General features: G+C 40.2%; 1 protein-coding gene and 1 long non-coding RNA gene across 8 annotated transcripts in view; both read right to left on the reverse strand.

Moving 5' to 3' along the window:
* The window catches only part of LOC135710101 (serine/threonine-protein phosphatase PP1-beta catalytic subunit), a 204,401-nt gene that overhangs the window by 163,031 nt on the left and 18,627 nt on the right, over window positions 1-22,743 (reverse strand). The window lies entirely within an intron of this gene.
* On the reverse strand, window positions 2,030-2,336 carry LOC135709984 (uncharacterized). Its single transcript, XR_010518385.1, has 2 exons — window positions 2,271-2,336; window positions 2,030-2,206 (listed from the first exon to the last, which is right to left on the reverse strand). It is a non-coding gene; the product is annotated as an uncharacterized LOC135709984 (long non-coding RNA).

Consider the following 22,743-nt stretch of genomic DNA (forward strand, 5'->3'; position numbering starts at 1 on the left):
CGATACACCCACGACGGCCGCTTCGAACAGAGGGCAAGGACGAAAAAGTCTCATTAATTTTAACGAGCCAACATGCAAATTATTAACTTGCTCGGTGTGGTGTGCGCGCTGGGATTGGAATTTTGGCTCGTGTTTTACTTGGGGACATAAAAAATGATCGAAAGTGGCAACATCCTGCCAGACTTCCGCTCCGTTCAGAGACGATAAGAACGATTATGATGTTCCTCCGGAAGGACGGGAAAAAGAGATGCGACGGTCTGTCAGGTTGGTGAAATATAAGCATTATAAATCGTGTTGGCGCTGACCTGGCTGTCAGTTGTTGCTACGTCTGATGGAAGGATCATCCGTTCGGGATGTTTGGAGTCCCCAAAATGGATCAAGATTTATGAATGTCACTGTCCGAGGTAAGGTTTCCTTCGGTTAATTTGGTTTGTTAATCTTGGACCGGCAACTATGTTCATTCAACTTAAGGTCAGCTTTGTAACGGTATTACAGGTAAACCTCGATATAACGTAACTGTCACTTTTGACTTCCATCGTCAATATCTCGCTAATAACAATTGAACCATACAAATTAATATTACCGATAACTGGGGGATTATCTCATCTGTCCAATGTTGTTATTATTTTACTTGTTTGAATGATCGTTTATGAAAAATCAGCGATGGAAATCAAAACTGACAGTTACGTTATATCGAGGTATACCTGTACCAAAAATCGGAGATGAACAAGGCTCCGACTGAACATTTTGTTAACAAAGAAAGAAAATGAAGAAGTCGGATGCAGCGGGTTTGACTGTCGGTTCAGGCCAGGAAATTTTCTTTACTTCCCAGGCCGTAGAGTATCAAGTCATCATCTGAGATCTTAAGATTTACTACAGCCTCCGGACTCCCGATTTTAAAGTCCTCATGATTTGATTTCAGATGCTTTATGAATCTTGAAGCAACTCTAGAGGGTTGATAGGTAGAATCCTTACATTTTGCGAATCTTATGGCACAATATCAGATGTTGTTAACGTTATTATAAGGTCAGTGGCGTCGCCTTAACCTCAATCTACCTGTGCACTAACTCTCAAAACATAAACAATTATCAAAATATTACTTGCAATGGATAGATATCGAGTTAACTAGAATATTAAATGTATTTTTCAACCGATTCGAGTATGAATATGGCATTAAATTAGTTTTTGAAAGTTAGTACACAGGTAAAAAGTGAGGTTACGCGACGCCACTGTATAAGGTTTAGATTTATTTTTAAATATTGGGAAAATATATCGAAAATCTAAAAATATCCGTATTTTTTCGATTATAAAGAGAATTATAGTGTAAAAACATTTTTTCCTATGGCATCATGGCAATAAGTTGGACTTAAAAACCGCAAAAATCTATCTTTCGAGTTTGTTTAGAGTCCAACTTTTTTTTCATGATGAGATAGGGGAATTTACGTATTCTCGGCAACCTAAGCAGCGACCTTCTTTCTATAGCCCTTTTCTCTAAGGAACACACACATATGCAGTATTGGTTTGTTTACAATCTTTTGCTGCCAGCTGCTCTAGCAATTTCAGTCGAAAGAATTGTCAAAAACTGTTTTGAAACGCTTTTACAAAGCTCCAATCTTCTCTAGTGAGAGCGAGTATTGTCGGCAACCGTTCCATTTGAACTGCATGTAAATCTGCTGTTCTATTATCGGCAACTCGAAATCAGCTACAATTTGTAGTGCGTGTATTTCATTTCAAGAAAACCTTGCTAGATTGCTTTTTTTCAGTGGTAAAAATATAGTCAAATTGAAGCTGAAAGCATAAAGAATCGTTTACATGCATTCAGCGAAGTGTTTTCGTAAGAAAATCCAGTGAAAATAGTGTTTCAATTTGGGCTGCCGAAAATAGTCTGGCATGCCGAAGCCGTCATTTCCCCTAGATAAAAATGTTTGTACATGTCAATTTTCTCAAGAATCTAAGAAAAACTGATTTTCTTAGATTTTTGATAGCTTTTCCAATATAAAAAAATGGCCGAAATTTTTGTGTGGTAGGCTTCCTGTTAAGAACAACTCTTAGCTAAGTCTGAAGGCTTGCAAATAATATTCGGAGATCTTACAGAATCAGCTCCGAATATTTTATAACTTCATAGTTCTGTTATAGGTTTAATGTAAACGTCTCATTAAGATCTTATAGGTTAACTGCCGAAGTTTTATGTTTCACCTCTGAAGACCTTATGATTCAAGAGACGAACCAGCTAAAGGCTGAAAGTCTCTATAATAAAGCAAAAAAAAAACCTTATGAGTCAACTTTAAAGGTTTTATGCGTTAACTACAGAGCCTTCATGAGTCATTTCTGGAGACTTAACGGATCTACTTTGAAGCTCTTAATCGTTTATGGCCATCAAACCACACAGTCCGAAAAAGTAGTGTAATTTTCTGTTCAATATGATGCACATAAATGGAGCGTCACATATCATATACGTTTACATTATGTATCATGTAAAGTTCTGACACATTTCATGCAATGTAGCAAATATTGTATACAAAATCCCATTGTTGTAAACAACATTGTTTACAAGTTGCTCGGTTGCGTCAAATGAAATACAAGTTTACGTGAATGAATGTTTACATCACAATTAAAATTCAGAATTTTTATCTGTGCATACATACTAACAACAAGTGGCGCTCAAACACCTCTATGAGGTCTTTGAAGCTATTAAGGGCCTTACAGAGGTCTTTAAGGGGAAGCTCACCGGCCCAAAAATAAAAAAAATATTTTCGGTACGTTTTTATTCTTCTAAAAATATTGGGAAAAATTATCAAAAATCCAAGAAAATCAGTTTCTTCCATAGATTTTTGTCAAAAATTACATGCAAAAAAAATTTTTCTATCCCATCATGAAAAAAAATTAGACTCTCAGAAAAACCGAAAAGTTGATGTTTTGTAGTTTTTTGAGTCCAACTTTATGCCATAATGACTTATAAAACATGTTTTTGCACGTGAATTTTCTTTAAAAAAAATAGAAAAAAATGTGATTTTTTTAGATTTTTGATACTTTTTTTTCAATATTTTTAGAAAAATCAAAACGTAATTATTTTTTTCGGAGCGGTGAGCTTCCCCTTAAAGATAACCTGGGAGCAGGCATGGAAAATCATTTGCATTCATTTACATTCATTTGCCTCTTACTTTTTTCTTCAACAGCATTTCGCAAAATGATGTATAAAGCTTTTGTAGGTTTTGTTATTAGCTACAACTTTTGTTGACAACTCAAATCCGTATCTCTTATGCATGACGAACCAGAGCGAACCGAAGCCACTACTGTTTTTCAGTGAATGTATTTTACATTCACTGAAAAACAGTAACAAGTTCTGCCCACTGTAGTTCGTGATGCATAAGAGATACAGATTTGAGCTATGAGCAAAAGTTTTAGCTAATAAGAAAACCTACAAAAGCTCTATACTTCATTTTGCGGAATGCTGTTGATGAAAAAAGTTAGAGGCAAATGAATGTATGATATGAATGCAAACGATTTTCCATGCCTGCCTGGGAGAGCTTTCAGGTAAGTTCATAACACTTAAGGGCCAAGTCTGGACTGTAACTCATCTGAACTCTCCTGAAAGTTCCTAGCATTTTACTTATGTGCTCTGAAAGCTCTATCAGTTTCCTTCCAAATCGATCAATGCTATCAAAAATATTTATTCTAATGACCATGTTGACGAAATAAGCGACCAAATAGCGACTTATAGTTGTAAAAGAGTGACTAAAAAGTGACATAAAAGAAGAAAAGTAGTCGGTCTGATGAAACACCAAATAAATGTTTTTTTTTTTTTTTTCCTTTGGTTTGTTTTTTTCCGTCGATCTTGTTTTCCGTGCTGAGCACCAATGCTACCGACGTGCCAGGAAGGCAGCTCCCACACCTGGACCCTACCTATCGACCCATCAACTCATGAACCGGGGACCAACGGCTTTACTTCCCATCCGAAGGAAGGCGTGATCAGAGATGTTATGCCTCAGAAAATAAATGTTGATGTTTTAGACTTACTCAATTAGTGTCTCATAAACACTTATGTACGATACGAAGCTTTGTAGCGAAATATTCAATAGAAAATGCATCACAAAACCCACGGTATTAGCCTACTACCTGAAAAACCGGGAATCATCAAGGAATTTTAATTTGCAAATACTTGGAAGTCTCAGGGAATCTCAACATTTCTCAGGGGATTTAATAATTTTCTTACTAGGATATTTTAAAGAAAATAATTTTCCTTGTTATTTTCATTCACACATTTAACTTTATAGATCCAGGGAGGATTGATCTTCAGTAACAAATAAATTTTAAAAATTCAGAGGCTTGAAATGTTTTTTTTTTGGTTCTGGTAGGGTAGAGAACTACTTCGGCCTAATCGCCCTTTTTGGGCCTATCGTGCAGAAAACACAAAATAATTCCATGATTTCAGAGTTAACAAGTCAATTATGCGTTTGGTATGATACTTTAGTAAATAAGCTACCGAACGAAATCAATGAGAACGCGTGATATAAAGGTTTGCACCCATTATTCCCAAACACAAAAGAAGCGCTCCGACCGAATCAGTTTTTATCTTCATCCGATAGGCCGAAGTGAATTCATTTTCGTTTCATTGGCATTTCAATGCGTTAGGCCGAGTTTAGAATCCGTAGGCCGAGTTTGGCGTCAAGAAGCAGTGTTAGACTTTTGACAATATCTCAACGATTGGTTTCTCTTTATCAAATCTTACGGTACGTACAGAAAGGTAAATAAATTTGGAAGCCATCAGTAATAATAACATTCCGTTTGGTGCTAAACTGCGCTAGATTAAGAAAGACTAAGTGCGGGTTGTGCTTAATAGGCCAAAAATGGGATAGTTAACCCTATGTGCATATTTTTAAATTTGAACAAGTTTTGAAATTCTGAGCATGAGTATGAGTCCAGATTGATCAGATTTAGCTGAATTTGTCCAAAGAACCATATATATGGGGCTTGGGATTAGCAAGCCATTCTCAAAATCCTATGAATCCTTCTTTTTGAGGGCAATAACGGCGCCAGCCACGTCGTTACGGTCATCGGGGAAGGAAAGGATTGTTATTACGAGACCCGTTGTTACTAGAGACCGAGTATACCTCTGCATCTCCACGGTGGTCACGGGAAGAACGTTTTTGTTAGTGGGAAGGGTGAATTAGATCTGGATTCACATTAGAAAGTGATGCGATCTTTTAAAGCCTGGTAAGCTAATGACACGACCCTATCAACTAAGTAATGTAAAGGGGCTTGGGTTCTAACCCATGATCAGCTCAGTAAGCAAAAGCGGTCACTCTAAGGCCACCGAGCCCCTTACATCCCAACAAGCTACGACCAAAGATCGTTCATTATCGGTTACAAGAAGCTATTGAAAAGCTTCCAGAGCCTCACCGCCTCAAGAGCAACAACCGGCTGGTTCGACTGAAAATCGGATCTGGGTGTACTACCAATTCGGACAAAAATTGATGATCTATTCCTGGCTGCTGTTGATTGCGAGTATGACGTTATCATCTTGATTGAAACCGGACTTGACGATAGTATCAATTCGACTCAGATTTTTGGACCTGGCTACAACGTGTTTCGCTGTGATCGCAACTTACGCTATAGCGATAAAACATGCTTTGGTGGCGTGCTGTGACGCAACGTTATGTCAGCTCATTTGCGAATGTCAGACACGGTACTAGACTGGAACAAGTCTGTGTATCACTGGACTTACATGGCTATAGACTATATGTATGCGCTGTGTACATACCACCCGACAGAAGATGCGACGTCGAAGTTATGGAAGCGCATATTGCCTTAGTCAAAGAGTTGTGCGACAAGGCATCTTGTGATGATAAGATTCTTGTTTGTGGCGATTATAATCAGCCTCGTCTTCAGTGGGGAATCGATGATAACAGGGTCTTCTTCACTGATCGCTGTAAGTATGTATTGCTCTTGTTGATGGAATGGATTTCGTTAATCTAAGTCCGAAATGAACTTGGCCGCACGCTGGATTTGGTATTTTGCAACGGTGAAAATGATTTCGATATCGACGAATCCGCTGTGCCGCTTTTACCTATTGATGCTCACCATCCTTCCTTAATTATGTCGCTACCTGCTCCACTTGACTGACCATCTCACATAGCTTGCAACGTGGATGATAGAGCAGGGCTTCTAGACTTGAAGAAAATTGATTATGTCTCATACTGCAGTGTTGAATGCATTGATGTTGATGAGATGACTGTGCGTTTCTGTAGCATGATTCAACATTGGTTGGCGTGAGCGTAACGCAGTCCAGAGAAAACTACGTCGTCACAGAACAGCTGACACGAAGCATGACTTCAAGCGTGCCAGTATCGCTTACATTAAACATAACAGTGTCTTGTACAAATCACACGTCCTCAGAGTCCACTTGAATTGGCGGCGTAACCCCCGAAATTTTTGGAGCTTTGTCAACAGGAAAAGGAAAGATTCGAGTATATCGTCCAACATGCTACTCGATGGGAAAGAACAGAACCTTTAGCAGCCATATTTAATACATTTTTTGAGCAAGGAAAATTCCCAACATTGTGGAAGCAGTCCTGTGTTTCCTGTTTTCAGAGCTGAAAATAAACGGGATATTAAGAACTATCGAGGTATCACCAGTCTATCGGCAGTGTCCAAACTGTTTGAGATCATCTTGAGCGAATTTTTCCTGAATCGCTCGAAGAACTACATTTCAACTGACCAGAATGGATTTATTCCCGGCAGATCGATAGGTACTAACCTTTTGGATTTCACCAGTATATGCATTAGAGTGGGTCATCGTTATACGGAAAAACGCAAACTTTACCTCAGCAATCGAAAACAACCCTTTTTTGGTTCCATTTGGAGTTCCAAACAACTGTGCAAAATTTGGGGACGATTGGATGTAACTCGACTTTCCGCATTGCGTTTGAAATTTGTATGGAATTTTTTTGCATTTTTATCCCTAGAGATCACAATTTTGCATGAACTATGCAACTAAGTATGTACAAATATAGTCCAGAAAGTGCCTAACAACTTTGCCAAAGAAAGTACGATGCTAGAATGTATCTAAAAAAAAGTTATAACTATTCAAATATTTATGATTTTAATTAAACACCAAAAATCCCTTTTTCTGCTAACACTGCCGGTGTTCCAATGGGAGTCAGATTCCAAACTGAAAAAAATTCCGGGGTTTCTTATCTTGCCGATTTGATATGTTCAGATGAATTATTCAAAAACAATTGCTCTATCTTAAATGTGTAGATGGACAGGGGGGGGTAATAATATACCCCGCCCTTTCACTCATGTAAATAGAAGTGAAGTTTCAAACTGAAATAAGTTCGGAGTTTCTTATCTTATCGATTTGGTATGTTCAGATGAATTATTCAAAAACATTTGCTCAATCTCATAAGCGTAGTTAGAGCGCAGGGGGTGGGGGCTTACTATATGCAGTTTTTAAAACGAAAATTTTTGTAGTGTAAATATTTAATATCCACTTGTTTGTTCATTTGTTAGTGAGGAGATGTTGTTTGAATTAGTCTATTAGTGAATTTGTATTAGTCCAACTGTTATATTATTTCTATATAAAGCTTTTATTTAAATATTAAACTGCCATTCGGGCCGCCCGCATATAGAAAACACAAAAGTAGTCGTACGTCAAAAACCAAAAACAGGAGAAAACGAGCTGTCTTCACCAGTTTTGTCTCAGACACAGGTACATTCGGATTTCGCTTGTTGGGCTTACTTTAAGTGGGCTACGTTTCAGTTGGAATCCCAAGTCAAACGTCATTTCTAACAGTGCTGATTCCTTTTCGAAATTTCGACCGGCTTTATGCAAAAACCTGCAAACGAGTGGAGTAATGATACAGATTAATGCGATACAACGAGTTGCTTCCTTGATGGTTGCCAACGATATGGCTGAATGAGAAGTGAAGCTAATTTCTGACTTATCAAGAGATCCACCCGAGACCTAGTTCAACAGCGATATTTGCTTCAGGGGATAGAACGGCATCGAACAGAGTGCCCTGAGAAATCGTAGAATTAATATATTGTATTGTAATGAAATATAAACATTACAATCCAATGACATTTGAGTGAATGTATCTGACATTGTATATTGCACTAAAAAAGTAGGAAAGGGAACGGGGGTACTCGATTTACAACTGCTTTTATGAGATGTAGCAAATGTTTTTGGATAACCCATCCGAACAACTTGATAGATGGGAAACTCCGAAGTTATTTTAGTCTTTATCTTTACTTTCATTGATATAAGTGAGGACCGGAAAGCATACAGTAAGCCCCCCATATCTAACTACGCATATTAAATAATGGAGCACATGTTTTTGAATACATCTGAACACACCAACTTGACAAGATCAGAAACACCGAAGTTATTGCAGTTTGAAGTTTTACTTCCATTTATGTGAGTGAGGAGGGTGAGATGAGATTGAAAAATTGTTTGTGAATAATTCATCTGAACATACCAAATCGATAAGATAAGAACCTCCGAAGTTATTTCAGTTTGGAGACTGACTTTCATTGGTGCACTGGCAGTGTTGTCAGAAAAAGGGATTTTTGGCATTTAATTCGAAACATTGATCTTTGAACAGCTATAACTTTCTTTTAGGAACATTCTAGCACCACACATCCTTCAGCAAAGTTGTTAGGCAAATCTTGGGCTATACTTTAACGTATTTTGATGCGAGGTTTGTGCAAAATTGTGGTCCCTAGTAATAAGGATACAAAAAATTAGGTTCTCCCATACTATTTTCCATATAAATTTTAAACGCAATGCGGAAATCCGGGTTACAACCAATCGTCTCCAAATTTTGCACAGTTGTTTGAGACCCCAAATGGAACCAAAAAACATTGTTCTGAAAAAATGATCATGATGACCCATCCTAATATGCATGGAGGATAAGGCAAAAGTCGACGTCATATATACTGAGTTGAAAATAGTGACTGATTACAGGAAAAAGTGACGCTACCAGTCCTGTCTAAATGGCTTCGAAATGTAACTAGAGTAACCCCCTAAATGCCTTCAGAGTTACTTCCCCTCACTTGCTATAAAAATTGTTTTTGAGAATTACGAAATAATTAGATGTTCTAATGATAATTAGAACTTGAAAGTTACAAGTTTAGTATGTCCATTTTTTACTTTATTAAGGAGATTTTTAGCCACGGGCTAGTTCATCTCCGAAAGTCGTGAAGTATTACTTGCAAGTACAACATATCATTACATTATCTAATGATTTCATATTTCCGAAAAACAAATTTTATAGCAGGTTAGCGGAAGCAATTTGCCTCCATTGGTAGTAGTAGTCAAGACTCAAATACCTAGAGAAATTTCCTAAAATTTCCAGACATCCATGAACACTAGGGTGCCAATGAATGTATGGGAAAGAAGCGATCCTCGAATTTTCAGAACGGCACAAATATACGTTTTTTGGACCGCTCTATTTAAAATAAATGATCTACTCTAGTGAAACATCCCAAAAGTCCCAGAAAGTTTATGTTTGAAAAAAAAAAACAATTCGAGATAACACGAGATAAAAATCGATTACCTAAATTTCATGGGTGATTTTTCAATTTTCAAAAAAATTATATTTTGCCGATTTTGCGCCACCTCAAATCACGTCCAATTGAGCCCAAATTTAGCACAGGGTCTTTTTTCGAGGCAATAAACATTTTGTTCAGGCGTTGTTTCGAGACTTCAAGATGCTCATTTTCATTGGCACCCTAATGAACACCGTTTCAACCACTGCCTTTCAGGGAAACAATTCACTTCATTCACCTGTAAGCCATCAACTCTAGATTGCTTGCTAAATTGAGTTGTGATGCTACTTCCTTCTCCTGCTCTCGCTCTCACATCAGACTCATCCACCTTCCATCGACCTGCGCATCAATTCAATCCAATCCAACTCAATAATAATTGAGAGTGTCAGAGAAGCGAGCAATCAAGCACGAGGCATCGCCGCAAGTAAAACAAGCTCGTTATCGCACCTCGCAAATCTGGAAGGCATCTACATATCAGCCATAACCCGTAACTGCACGAGGCCTATATTAGTCCTACCTACCAATACATCAACATCTGCTTCCCCCTCCCCACACCACCAATATGAGTTGAAAGCCAAGTTCTGCTACAGACAGAAGGGATTGAAACCAGAGTGAGCGCAAAGTTACTTGTATCAGCTATACTTACGTACGTAGCTAGCGCCGGGAGGGTATGATTAACACCCATTTCTTGGGCCAATAAGTCTGGGGCAAATATCTGGCACGGAAATTATTGAAATGAATGTTAGTTAGCTAGTTTGGCTAGACTTTCCGCAAGGCGGCTGGTGGCATAAGATTTGTGGAACTTTGGCACGTAAGAAGTTTTCCACCGAGAAGACTAGCCAGGCTCAAGGCTGGCATGAAAACCGATTGCAGTAGTTTAAGGTGGCCTACCGAAGGGGGTTGATGGGAAAAGTTTTTCCCGAAGAACTTGGACCGGAACAACCCAGCAGCGGCAAAAAGTTTCCCTAATCGATTATGGGCCGTACTTCAGTTCAGTTTGATGCTGTTTTCCATGAATATGATGCTTTGGATCGAATCGTTAGGAAGAAGAACGGAGAAAGAAGGATAAGTCGTATGAACAGATAATCGAAAGGTTGATGGAACTAAAGCTAGACTTGCCAGAACATTGTTTCATTAATCATTACCTAGCCATTAAAGTCTGGACGTTGGTGCAAACATCTCAAAAACTCAAATCTCGAGTTTATTCGCCTATGAGTTTTGCCTTGCAAAAAATCAACTGTTCACAAATCATCGATGAGTTTTCAGGTTCACAAAAGCATTGTTTTATATTTGGCGTTAATCATTGTTAGTTCTGCTGGTTTTTGCATCAGTGCAAGTGTATGGAAAACTAACACAACAAACGTTTGAGCGGTTTTTATGAGTTTTAAGCTGCAATGATTTTCGGCGTTGTGAGTGTGAATGTATTTATTCTCTCAGGGAGGTTCAATGAATGAGTTTGAGAATGATTTTCCGAACACTGCTTTCTACGATGATTGATCATGAGTTATAAATTTTCAAAGTATGTGATGTCCAGGAAAATCCGAAAACTTCAACTACGACAACTTACGGCAATTTTTAACCACCCTGAATTTGTAGATTGTTTTTCGATCATATAACCATAAACTCTGCCTGTGGGTAAACCTGCCCGATAGTAAAAACAAATCCCCACACCACTCTTTAGAATCATTATCGTCTGACGCAGATAGCTACTGATAGATAATGCACAACTGTTCGTTTCATCATTAATCAATCGAACAGTCCAGTGAAATGTGCACTTGACTCTGATTGGCCTAAAAATAGTCACTTGTACTGGCGAGGTAAAAACAACCTACATCAATCTACCTAGCAGATAATTGAACCTTACTCTTACACAGTCTTATCACATACACACATACTCCCGGTGAGTGATGACTAAATTTCACTACATTGACCATACCTCCGGAACCAGTTGTCCGATCACGATTCACTGAAATCAAATCATATTTCAATATCAAATTAAATGCCTACTTCAAAGTGACGACTACAAAAAAAAATGCCCCCAGGAAACACACCATCGTCGTTTGATCGTTGCGGTGTAATCCCCGACCAAAGCGTTTACCCACACATTGCACCCACAGTTATAGGTAGGCAAAATAATATTCTATTTTCCAAAAATAACTTTCCCGACATATCCGCCGTATTCCTTTGCCAACCAAAGTAAAAACCTCCAAGGAAAGTCATTCGAGCAGGAAAAAGGAAAACCGACAAGCGTCGGCGGTGTTCCGGCGTCGCTTCCACGGTTGTGATGTTGTGGCGGATGTTGGAATTTGTTGTTACAAAGGTGTAAATTAGTGGGTCGGCTTTGCGTGAAGGACGCGCACGTCAGTTGGGCGCGTCTCGAAAATCATTTCTGAATGGAAATTACCAGTGCGTCGCATAAGCAAGCAACATTTCCGGATTAGTTTGTGTTCGGTTTCAATTTGATAGTATCTCGACGATGGCCACTGTTAGACAGCTTCGGTCGGTGGTGTAGTGGTAAACGGGATTGCCTCCCATCCCAAGGGGCCTGGGTTCAATCTCAGTCGGCGCCGCCGGGATTTTCTGGTGCATAAAATCTTTGATCATTCGGAAGGGAAGTAAAGCCGTTGGTCCCCGGTTCATGAGTTGAAGGGGTCGATATGAAGGGTCCAGGTGTGGAAGCTGCCTCCCTGGCGTCGGTAGCAGTGGTATTCAGTACGGAAAACTAGATCGACGAAAAACAAATCAAGGAAAAACAGCAATAGACTAACAGCAATTTTAAAAATACGCTGACCGATGCACAGTGGGACCATTCCGAAAAAAGACGGTCAAAAACCTATTCTCACCCCTTTCCCGATGTTTAAGCGATTAGATGTCTTGAATTATGCATATATATTTTTATTAAGGTGGTAACACTTGAAAAAACTAACTTTTTTGTAATCACAAGATAATAGGTTTATGTCTTTGGAAAAGTTGTAGAACTATGGATTTCATGAAACTTTTCTGAAGACACTAAGTTTCATAAGCCTAGCGAGATATAAATATATATTTGTCACGACTACCTTAAAATCAGTTTTTTTTTTTACTTTTCAAAATACAGTTTATTTCTAAACGCAACAATATTGTGAATCATTTAATTTGCTTTGTAAAGCAATTCTAAAACAAAATTTCTGGGGCGACCCCAGCGTAGTGGTTAGCATCCATACCTCTCACGCCAAAGTCACGAGTTCTAATATCACCCCCGGAAAAGTCACAATTGACCCAAAAGCGTTAAAATGACTATAATTAAAAAAAAAAAAAAAAAAAAACCTCTGAAAATGGCAGTTTCTGGCAGCCAAAATTAACGTTGTTTGATCAATCATGATATAAAGTACTAATGTACCAAAAATCACTGTTGGATCTGCTCGGGAACATAGGTTTTTCCAATAGTCTTTCGATTGTTTTGTTTATTTTTTTATTCGTAAGAAATCGACGACATTGTTCACCCTTGGCTCATGGGCCCTTTTCAAATGTTCATCTAGATTTTGTGGTTTTTTAGATAAGAAAAGAAGTTCTGTTATTGTTAGAACAATACCAAGGAAGTTGAGAAGAGAACTTCAAGGAGGGATCTTGAGGGGAACAACAACAGCATTTTTAATAAGAATTACAAGAAAATTCTTATAATAATTTACAGAGAATTATAAACAGAATTTAAGTGAATTCCGTGAAAAACAACAAAGGAATCGTATTCTGAGGACGATTGAAAAACATTTGAGGAAAATGAAAAAGAAAGTCTTAAGAAAGTTTCATGAACATACCAAGAGATTTCTGAGCAGGAATCCAAAGTATTTCTGAAGAGACTTCCAACGGATTTCTGATGCGAGTTTTGAGTACAGTTCAAGAAAAATGTTGAAAAGAATTTTAGGGATCAAATGAGGATAGTTTAAATGGAATTCTAAGGAGCATTCCATGGAAATTCTTGGGTTTTCGGTCCCTAAACTACACCCCGATTCCAAAAAATACCCATTTTCACAGTATTTCCGAGTTTTTCTCTAACCAAAAGCCGCCATCTTGAAATTCAAAATGGCGTCAGACATGGATTCCGGTTCTTACACGTCACATTAATGGAATTACTGATAAATGTTTACTATTCTTACAAAAAGCTTGCGTACGGTTTGATGAGCCGGTATGTTCTGAACGGTTTCCTTAAATTCTGCTTGGTTTACAGTTTAATATAAAAAACTAAACTAAACTGCTTTAACCAAGGCTGAACCTCCATAACTCAGTATCAACGTAGATACACTAGCCAGGAGCCATCTCTTGCTACTGCTTGGTCCCAAGATGTTCGGTATGATTCTGGTTACCGCCTTTTCGTAGGTGTATTCTACGCGGCTATTGAAGCCAAACGGTCGTCGACCATCACTCCAAGGCATTTCAACACGCAGTTCTAGTTTATGGCGAGCTCCCCAACGGTGATTTCTGACCGCTGCAGCGCTTTAAAGTTACTGATCAAATACCACTTCGCATTTGGTGTGGGCTATCTGCAGCTTCGCTCCATGCATCCAGTTTCCAATCATGTCGAACGCCTCGGTTGCCAACATTTCCATCTATTCCAGCGTCTTGCCTGTTACCGTAAGACTATGTCGTCCGCAAAGCCAACGATCTCAACTCGTTTGGGCAGCTCCCAATTGTGGAATACCCACCGTGGTCCTAATCGATCTCTGTCCCATATTTGGCTCGTAGATCAGAACCCGGTTCTGGAAGTACCGACGCTGTTGAATGCATTCTTGACGTTGTAATATCGATCTCCTCTCCACTTCTGTTTCGACGCCTTCTCAGCTCTCTCGACAACTGTCCGAATTGCATCCACTTTTGCTCTTCCTTTTCGAAATCCGAACTGCCTTTCCGACAATTCGTGCTCACTCTCCGTGGTGACTTCGTCGTTATCTCCCTCTCCGTCTCCGTACGATGTAGGTGGCCAGGTCGTTGGATCGTGTTTCGAGAAAAGTCCTTCCACGATGACTTTCAGGTTCTCTAAGCACATTTAAGCGGGCATGACTTGGCATCTGATCTTCGTCATCACGACACGGTGTGCGTCGTTGGCAGCAGCGTCTCGACCCAGTTCCTTGAAAAAGTTTGACGTGCTCTGCTTTATCTCTCGTTTATGCGCGGCCCTGGCCGCTCGGAACATTCCTCTACGTTCCTCTCTGTCTGCTTCTATTCTTGTTCTCTGAACACGTCATCTGGCTCTGAGACAACTAGCGCGGAGGGTGCTAATTGCCTCGTTGCACCAGTAAGCTGGAGGTCTTCTGTTATTTGGCTCCAGTTTCCTCGGCATGGTAGTGTGACGTGCTCCCCTGTCAACTCGACTTCCACTTCAAGTCGCAAGTTCTCGTCCTCTGTTCTGCCACAGGATCCCGTTGGCCGATGCCATATCGGATTGCCTGATGGTCACTATGGGTATATCTTTGGCACACTCTCCAATTCATGTTTTCCACCAGCGACGGACTGCATAAAGTGACGCCGATAATGGATTCCCAGCCATCTCTGCGAAAAGTGCTGCCTTTATTGAACGAACAGCCTAATTTCCAGCTTCGCCAGAACTTATCTGTTATTTATCAATTTTATCTAGATGAACGCATCACTGGGACGGTACTAATGGATATTTTTGGTCGCTATTGAAAATTTAGGCGATTGCTGAATTTATGTATGGGCCCAAATTAGAGGTATTTAGGCCGACATTACATCCATTTCCCCTATGAAGTAACATAAAAACGCTTTGAATGTAGAATGCACCTGTTTTACTCTAACCAGAAGCCACCATCTTTAATTTTAAAATGGCACTAGACGTAGAATTCTGGACTCTACACGTCACCCCGATTCCGAAAATACCCATATTGTGGAATATTTGGCAGTGTTTCCAAGTTTTCCTGAATCCGCAAGCTAGCATCTTGGATTTCAAAATGGCGTCAAGTATGACTTTCCAGTTCCTAAACATCATCCCGTTTCTAAAAATACCCTTCAATATTTAACATTATTTTTCAGTTTTTCTCTAACCGGAAGCCACCATCTTTGATATCAAAATGGCAACAGACATGGATTTCCGGTCGCTACACTGAAGTCCGATTCTAAAAATACCCAAATTGAGGGGTATTTGACAGAATTTCCAAGTTTTTCTCTAACCGGAAACTGCTACTTTTATTTCAAAATGGCGTCAGACTTCGATTTCCGGACTCTGCACGTCTCCCCGATTCTAAAAATACCCATATTTTGGGGTATTCGACAGTGTTTCCAAGTTTTTCTGTATCCAGAAGCCGCCATATTGAATTTCAAAATGGCTTCAGACAAGAACTTCCGGTCTCTACACGTCACCACTATTTCAAAAATACCCATATTGTGGATTATTTGACAGTATTTCTCAGTTTTTTTTTCTGTAACCGGAAAAGACCATCTTGGATTTAAAAATGGTGTCAGACATATATTTTTGGTCCCTATCCGTCACCCAGATTTCAAAAATACTCATATTTTTGGGTATTTGACAGTATTTTTCAGTTTTTCTGTAACCGGAAGCCGCCATTTTGGATATCAAAATGGCGTCAGACACGGATTTGCGGTCCCTACACGTAAGCACGATTCCAAGAATACCCATATTACGGGGGATTTGACAGAATTTACAAGTTTTCCTTTAATCGGAAGCCGCCATCTTGGATTTCAAAATGGCGTCAGACATAGATTTTTGGTCCCTACTCACACAGATTTAAAAAAAAAATACCCACATTTTGGGGTATTGGAAGCCACCATCTTGGATTACAAAATGGCGTCAGACATGGATTTCCGGTCCCTAATCGTCACCCTGATTCCAAGAAATATATTTATATCGTGGGGTGTTTGACAGTATTTTTCAGTTTTTCTCTAACCGGAATCAGCCATCTTGGATATAAAAAAGGCGTCAAACATGGATTTTCGTTCCCTACACGTCACACCGATTCTAAAAATACCCATATTGTTGGGTATTTGACAGTATTTCCCAGTTTTTCTCTAACCGAATGCCACCATACTGGAATTCAAAATGGCATCAGAAATATATTTCCGATTCCTACAGGTCACTTCGATTTTAAAAATATCAATATTGTGGAGTATTTGACAATATTTTCAAAGACCTATTTTTACGAAGTAAATCCTAAATAACGAGTTTTTTGTTACGTAGGTCTACGTCTGTGATTTCTATATGGAGGTAAACTTTGTGAAAACCGATTATGGAACATGTAACGAAATTATGAAAGATTTTGAACGTTAATAACTCAGCTCCCTTGGACCAATTTTAATAATGTTATCACCAAAAGATCAGAAATATTTCTACGCATCGATAGCAAAGCTTCCGACTATTGATTTTCAACAAGAAACTATTGAAAAAGTGGTAAAACTCAAGCATTGTCCAGAAGCGTCGAAATAACTAACTAATCCACCAATTTCGTTCATGCATATGCTGCTTCCCCAACAAATGCACCAAAAAAAAGTATAAAGCATCTTTCTGCTAAAGGCTAAGGCCGACAACATAGTAGAAGCGATTCGAAGCGATTCGATGCGATAGCAATTGGCAAAGCGAAATGCAGCGGCAAGCGAAGCAACCTATGACATAGTGAAAGCGTTTTTGAAAACATTACAGTCGCGCGCGCAGTGCAAAATTTTCCGAATCGATTTCGGTGTCCATTTTTCCTCACTAGAATCAGTCCACTTGCGTTCGAAGGCGTCAAAACACAACACGAACAGCTCTGTCGCTTTGCTGAACGCTTTACACCTCTTCGCATCGCTTTCACTATGGCTGGTTTGGGCGATTCCCATAGAACGCTCATAGAGGGTGCTTTCACGCAAGCGCTCCGCTTATTGCCAACGAATCGAATCGCTTCGAATCGCTTCTACTATGTTGTCGGCCTAAGATTTACCAACTTGTTGCGAGAAGGAGTTTAACGAGAAAAACTAAAAAGAGGAGGAGCTTTAGCTGGGTGAACACTGATATTCTGCCGCCTTCCAACTAGAGATGGGCGATCCGCTCCCGAGCTGTTCTAAAGACCCGATTCACTAAAGTGAGCTGATGACCCGTGGTTCATTTTTTAGGAACCGCAGCTCATAAGCACACTATTATCACAAATCTAAGCCATTCAATTCGTCACTTATAGCGGAATTTATCAAACAAGCACGCATTGAGCAGCTACCGCGTAAACCAAAATGCGCGCGTAATTCAACATGTACCTACGATTAGACGATCTTAAATTTCTACTGGTATTATTCAATGCATTTACGTACCCGGCTCTTATTGCTGCTGTTATTGCTCCAGTATATGTGCTCTTACCTTTCCTCCCATCATTCTCTCCAGCTTATCAGCTCAGCTCCGGATGCGAATCATCGGTTCGAATGATTCACTGACATAACAGCTCTCGGACCCGTCCAGCTCTTCGGATCTTTTTTCTCTCGATTCTTCACGATTCAGCTCCGGATCAGGATCTGAACTGATGATCAAGAGCTGAAGCCGAGAATAGTGGGAGCAATTGTGCTGGAAAATCAATGTGGATTCCGTCTTGAGCGATATTTCAAGCGCGGGGCGAGATTTTGCGAATATACGAGAGGCAGAGAAGTACTAGCTGTCTCTCTCATTCCAACGCAAATTCTGCTCCGCTCCGCTAATGCACGCTCAGATCTGAATACACCATTAGACCTATGATATCAGTGAGCTGATGAGCTGTGGTTCCTAAAAATGAACCACGGCTGACTTTAGTGAGTCGAGAGCCCATCTCTAGATCTGAGCTGATGATCTGGAGCTGAAGTCGAGAATAGTGAGAGCAAATCTGCGGAAGAATTAACATCAGAAATAAAATCTGTATGTAGACTGGAATGCACAGCTTGAGAAAAGGCGTGTGACATTTGTGTCAAAATTTCTATAATTTCATGGTGAGTTAAAGAGCTGTTTGAAAGAATCGACTCTCTTTAATGAGCTGGACGGGTCTGATCCGCTCAGCTAGATGAGCTGTTTTGCCCACCTCTACTTCCAACCTGCCGCAGACACCAGTTCAACCCCTGTCCAGCAGCAGACGGGCCGAGACTCTTGCGAGTGCCCAATCATTGAACCGACGAATATGGGATTGCCCGGTCCGGTTTGCTGATCCAGCTGCCTACACGTCATCATCATCTTCCAAAGGCCTTATCAGGGCCACAAAGGTTTTCCAAAAGAGTTAAATTTCTGAACATGTCCCAACTAAAATTCATATCAAAAGGTTCTTTTCAGGGCAATCATAGGCATAGTAAAGAGTATACACGGAGAGAACCCCGCTCAAATTCCTATTCCTACACAAAACACAAGCTCCTGCTGCAGTTAACAAATAACATTTATTATATAAGACCACGTAGTCCTACGTCACCATTGCGTACAACCCCATAGGGCTGTCCCTTGTAGTTTTTACGCACCAATTCGATTTACGACCCCCGGTTTGGTTCGTAAGTGGAGATTCCAGTGTATCGGAAAATATCTGTGCGAATATGCGCGCACGTATCACATAGGATTCGCCCGAATTCACTACCAGTTTTTTTTGTCGGATTGTCGTGATTAAAAAAAAGCTACTAATGCAAATTCCGCGTAAAAAAACACCGCGATAATTCCGGAATCCACGTAAAAAGCGACTCCAGTGTATTACGAAAAGAGTTTACTAGGGGTTTCCTTTCACTATTTCACACAAAACGACGAACGCTTTTTTCAATCTGTAGTGATGTCTCAGAGAAAACCATGTTTGAAATTTCGATTTACTCAACAGGTCACATGCACCTTAAGGTGATACGATACAACATTCTGCATATGGCCGTCAAGACGTCCAACTTGCGACCATCACTTCGTATTTTCTAGAGCACACATCTCGGACACTCCTAAAAATTTTGGTTTTATGAGGGTTCTGTAGACCATGATTTAGACTAGTAGAATGCTTTATAACCTCGATAAAACCTGCGATTGCATTTTCTCGCATTAAGTTTGCTTTTCCATATTTTCCGCATAGCACATTTTCTGGTAGTATTTGTGCTCTAGAAGATGCGAAGTGATAGTGAGATCCATCAGAAAAAAAATCGCTTAGAGACCTACAACCTTAATTAAACCGGTTTTTGTTGGTCGATGAACTCAAAAAAGGATGAGACGGCAATGGCTAAGTTTTGTTGAGTAAATTAATTTTAAAATTCAAGAAAAAGGTCAATCTTCAGTCTATATCCACTGATAACAACTTTTTCTCGGTTTTCTTCTGCAACCAAAAACCCTTTTATACATCTCCAACAATGTCCTCTTTGAGGAAATAGCACAGCCATTGCCAATCCCGGCGAAGCAAATTAACCCTATGCCATTACCATACAGTCAAAGCTCCAGCGTCAACGGTCGAAGTCAACTCAAGTCACGTCTTGTCAATGTTCTTTGCAGCGAATATCCTACTGTTATTGCGTCGCCGAAATCGTTGCCTCTGTTGGTTGGAAATAGTCTCCAGCTCCAACAAAACGGATCCGCCTCTGCCTTATCCCTAAACAGTGAACTGACTGTCAAGCAACGAAAACAAAAACGAAAACGTCGATAAATATAAACCCTTGAAAAGTTTTCACACCTTCCTCTCCTTGCCTTCTGTTTCTCTATTGGGGAAAACGAAACGGGACCCTTCTGCTTGAAGAAATTTTTTAAGGGGTGAGAGAAATTTGCAAATAATGGCACAACATAGAAACACGTGACAGAAAACTTTACGACGCTTTTCCTGCTGCCTGCCACCGTCTTCATCATCATCATCATCATCGTAGTCGTCGTCTGTCATCATGCTCACTCGAACAGGCTTGACCGGTGCCGTCCACGCTCTGAAGGATGGAAATTTCCTTCCGGAGTTAACGCCAATTCATCTACGCAACTGGTGCAAACCAAGCCTGTGTGCCCGGAGTGGATGTTCGTCGTTAAACTGGTCGACCAAATAGGGCAATATGCAGCCGGGAAAGTACTCGGAGCTGTTTCGTTTAACTTTGACTACCAACAGCCCGGGCCAACGTGTCGGTGTCACACTCCAGAATATTGTCCCGAGACCGAGTGGAACAATAGGAGTGCGCTGTAAGCAAATACGACGACGAAGAAATCCAGGCGCGCGTGTTGGCATGAAAAAATATGAGCCACCACCAACTCACACCCTGCACTCGCGGCGGTAGTGCCGAACAAGCTCGCGTCTTCTTCCTGGTGTAAATTATTGATTTTTGTCAACCTTTTTTTCCACTCGTCGCAACAGGTTGAACTACTAAAACTGATGAACGTGATGACTATGGCTCTCTCCTGCCTTTCCTTTCCGATTGGTCGGTAGGTCGGGGCCGCACTATGAGTGTGTGTGCGGTATGGTAGTGGGTCTTGCGTTCCGTTCCCAGCCAGGTAAAATATTCCAATTTATGCAACTGGAACAGCAGCAGCCAGAAACCACTTGACCATGAACGGCATGCTTGCTGGCATCTCTTTGGGCCAAGTCCATCGTAGATGCCAGATGGATGGGCTGGAATTAATCAAGAATCCACAACAGGCTTTCCCTAGGTGGGGTCAGAGCGCTGGGCATAAAATTGTTTAGCACTTGGGTTTGCGATGGTGTGCGAGGCGGTTTTATTTGGTTTTCAGGGTGGACACTGGAATGATTGGCTGGTTTTGTCTGGCTATAATTTCGATTAGTTGTATTCGGGTTAAGGTTTGTCGCTGGTCTTCCGTTGCTGCTAGTTACTATGTTGGACAAGGTTGGGTGGATTTGGGCTCCGGTCGATGAAGAGAGTTAGGAGTTGTGCCGGATTAGGATCTCTGCATAAACTGTCTTGGATTATAATCTTTCAATTATCATACTAATGCGTCTTTGAAGGACAAATCTACAGAGCTACGCAGGATTCTGGATGTTGAGGACGGGTCGTTCAAAAAACACCAGCGTTGATTGGAGAGAATTCAGGAGAATTGAAGACAGATCTACGGAACTTCGGAAGTGAATTCGAATGATGTTGAAACTGGGAGACAAGGAATCTTATTACGAGTGTCACTTCACGGTGAAAACGAAGTGAAGTGACCAGTTGTCACTCACGCTGATGTGATTGCCTTGTAAATCAAATGGGAATCACTTCACCGTGAGTGATAAGTTGTCACTTCACCGTGAAGTGAAATCGGTAATAAGGGACAAGACCAAGGAAAAGAGACGAACCAGGCTGGCTGTTTGATAGAGAAACACAGAAAAAGACCGAAGAACATTGGCCAAAAACCCGTAACGAGTCCAGTGATACAAATGTAAGCATGAGGTGTGTAAAGCGGTCGTCGTGGTTTGTAGTGATATGAGGGGCTCCGTGGCCTAGTGGTGACCGTTTTGTTTACTGTACAGAAGAACGTGAGTTTACTCGCAGTCTCCTTCTATTGACGCTGTGCTTGAACTACCGACGTGCGTAATGGTTTGTAGTTATGTAGGGAGCTTAGTGGCTTAGTGGAAGCCGCTTTTGCATTATTAGTAGAAAATCTTTGGTTAAATCCCTGGCTTCATTCTATTATAGACTTTGCTCAACAGGCTTCCAATGAATGCAAATCTTATTCACGTGAATATATCAAGGTGAATCCTGATCCAAGAAAACCGACCTACTAATAAAACCTTCCTATTGTGATCTTTGTGGGGATAATTACGGTTTACTAAACTACAAAGATCACTGTAATGTTCATTCCTCACTCTCACCTGACTGCAAAAATGTCAAATGAAAGAAGCCCAGAAAGCACTTATAGAGATATTTTTTTAATTTTGTCGAACCTCTTAACGGAATCCCTTTATGAAAAGCTTTCTGATGTGTTGATTTATTTCCTTTTAATTCTGTTATAATTGCTTGGGGCCTCCCTTAGCTCAGTCGGTAAAGACGCAGCTACAAAGTAAGACCATACTGAAGGTGAGTGGGTTCAATTCCCGGTCAGGTCTAGGAATTTTTCGGGTTGGAAAATTTCTCGACTTCCCTGGGCATAGAAGTATGATTGGACTTGCCACACAATTATACGAATGCAAAAATGGTACAGGCATCGAAAGCTCTCAAGTAATAACTGTGGAAGTGCATCTAGAACACTAAGTTGAGAGCACGCAATAAGCTAATATGCGATATGCAATAAGCTTGAAATGTGAAGAAGAAGAAGAGGATTTCAGAAAAACGATTACTATCTAAAGGAAA

The sequence above is a fragment of the Ochlerotatus camptorhynchus genome, unplaced genomic scaffold (assembly GCF_037179485.1).
Source record: "Ochlerotatus camptorhynchus isolate MF236.1 unplaced genomic scaffold, CSIRO-AGI_Acam_v1.1 ptg000370l, whole genome shotgun sequence".
NCBI lineage: Eukaryota > Metazoa > Arthropoda > Insecta > Diptera > Culicidae > Ochlerotatus > Ochlerotatus camptorhynchus.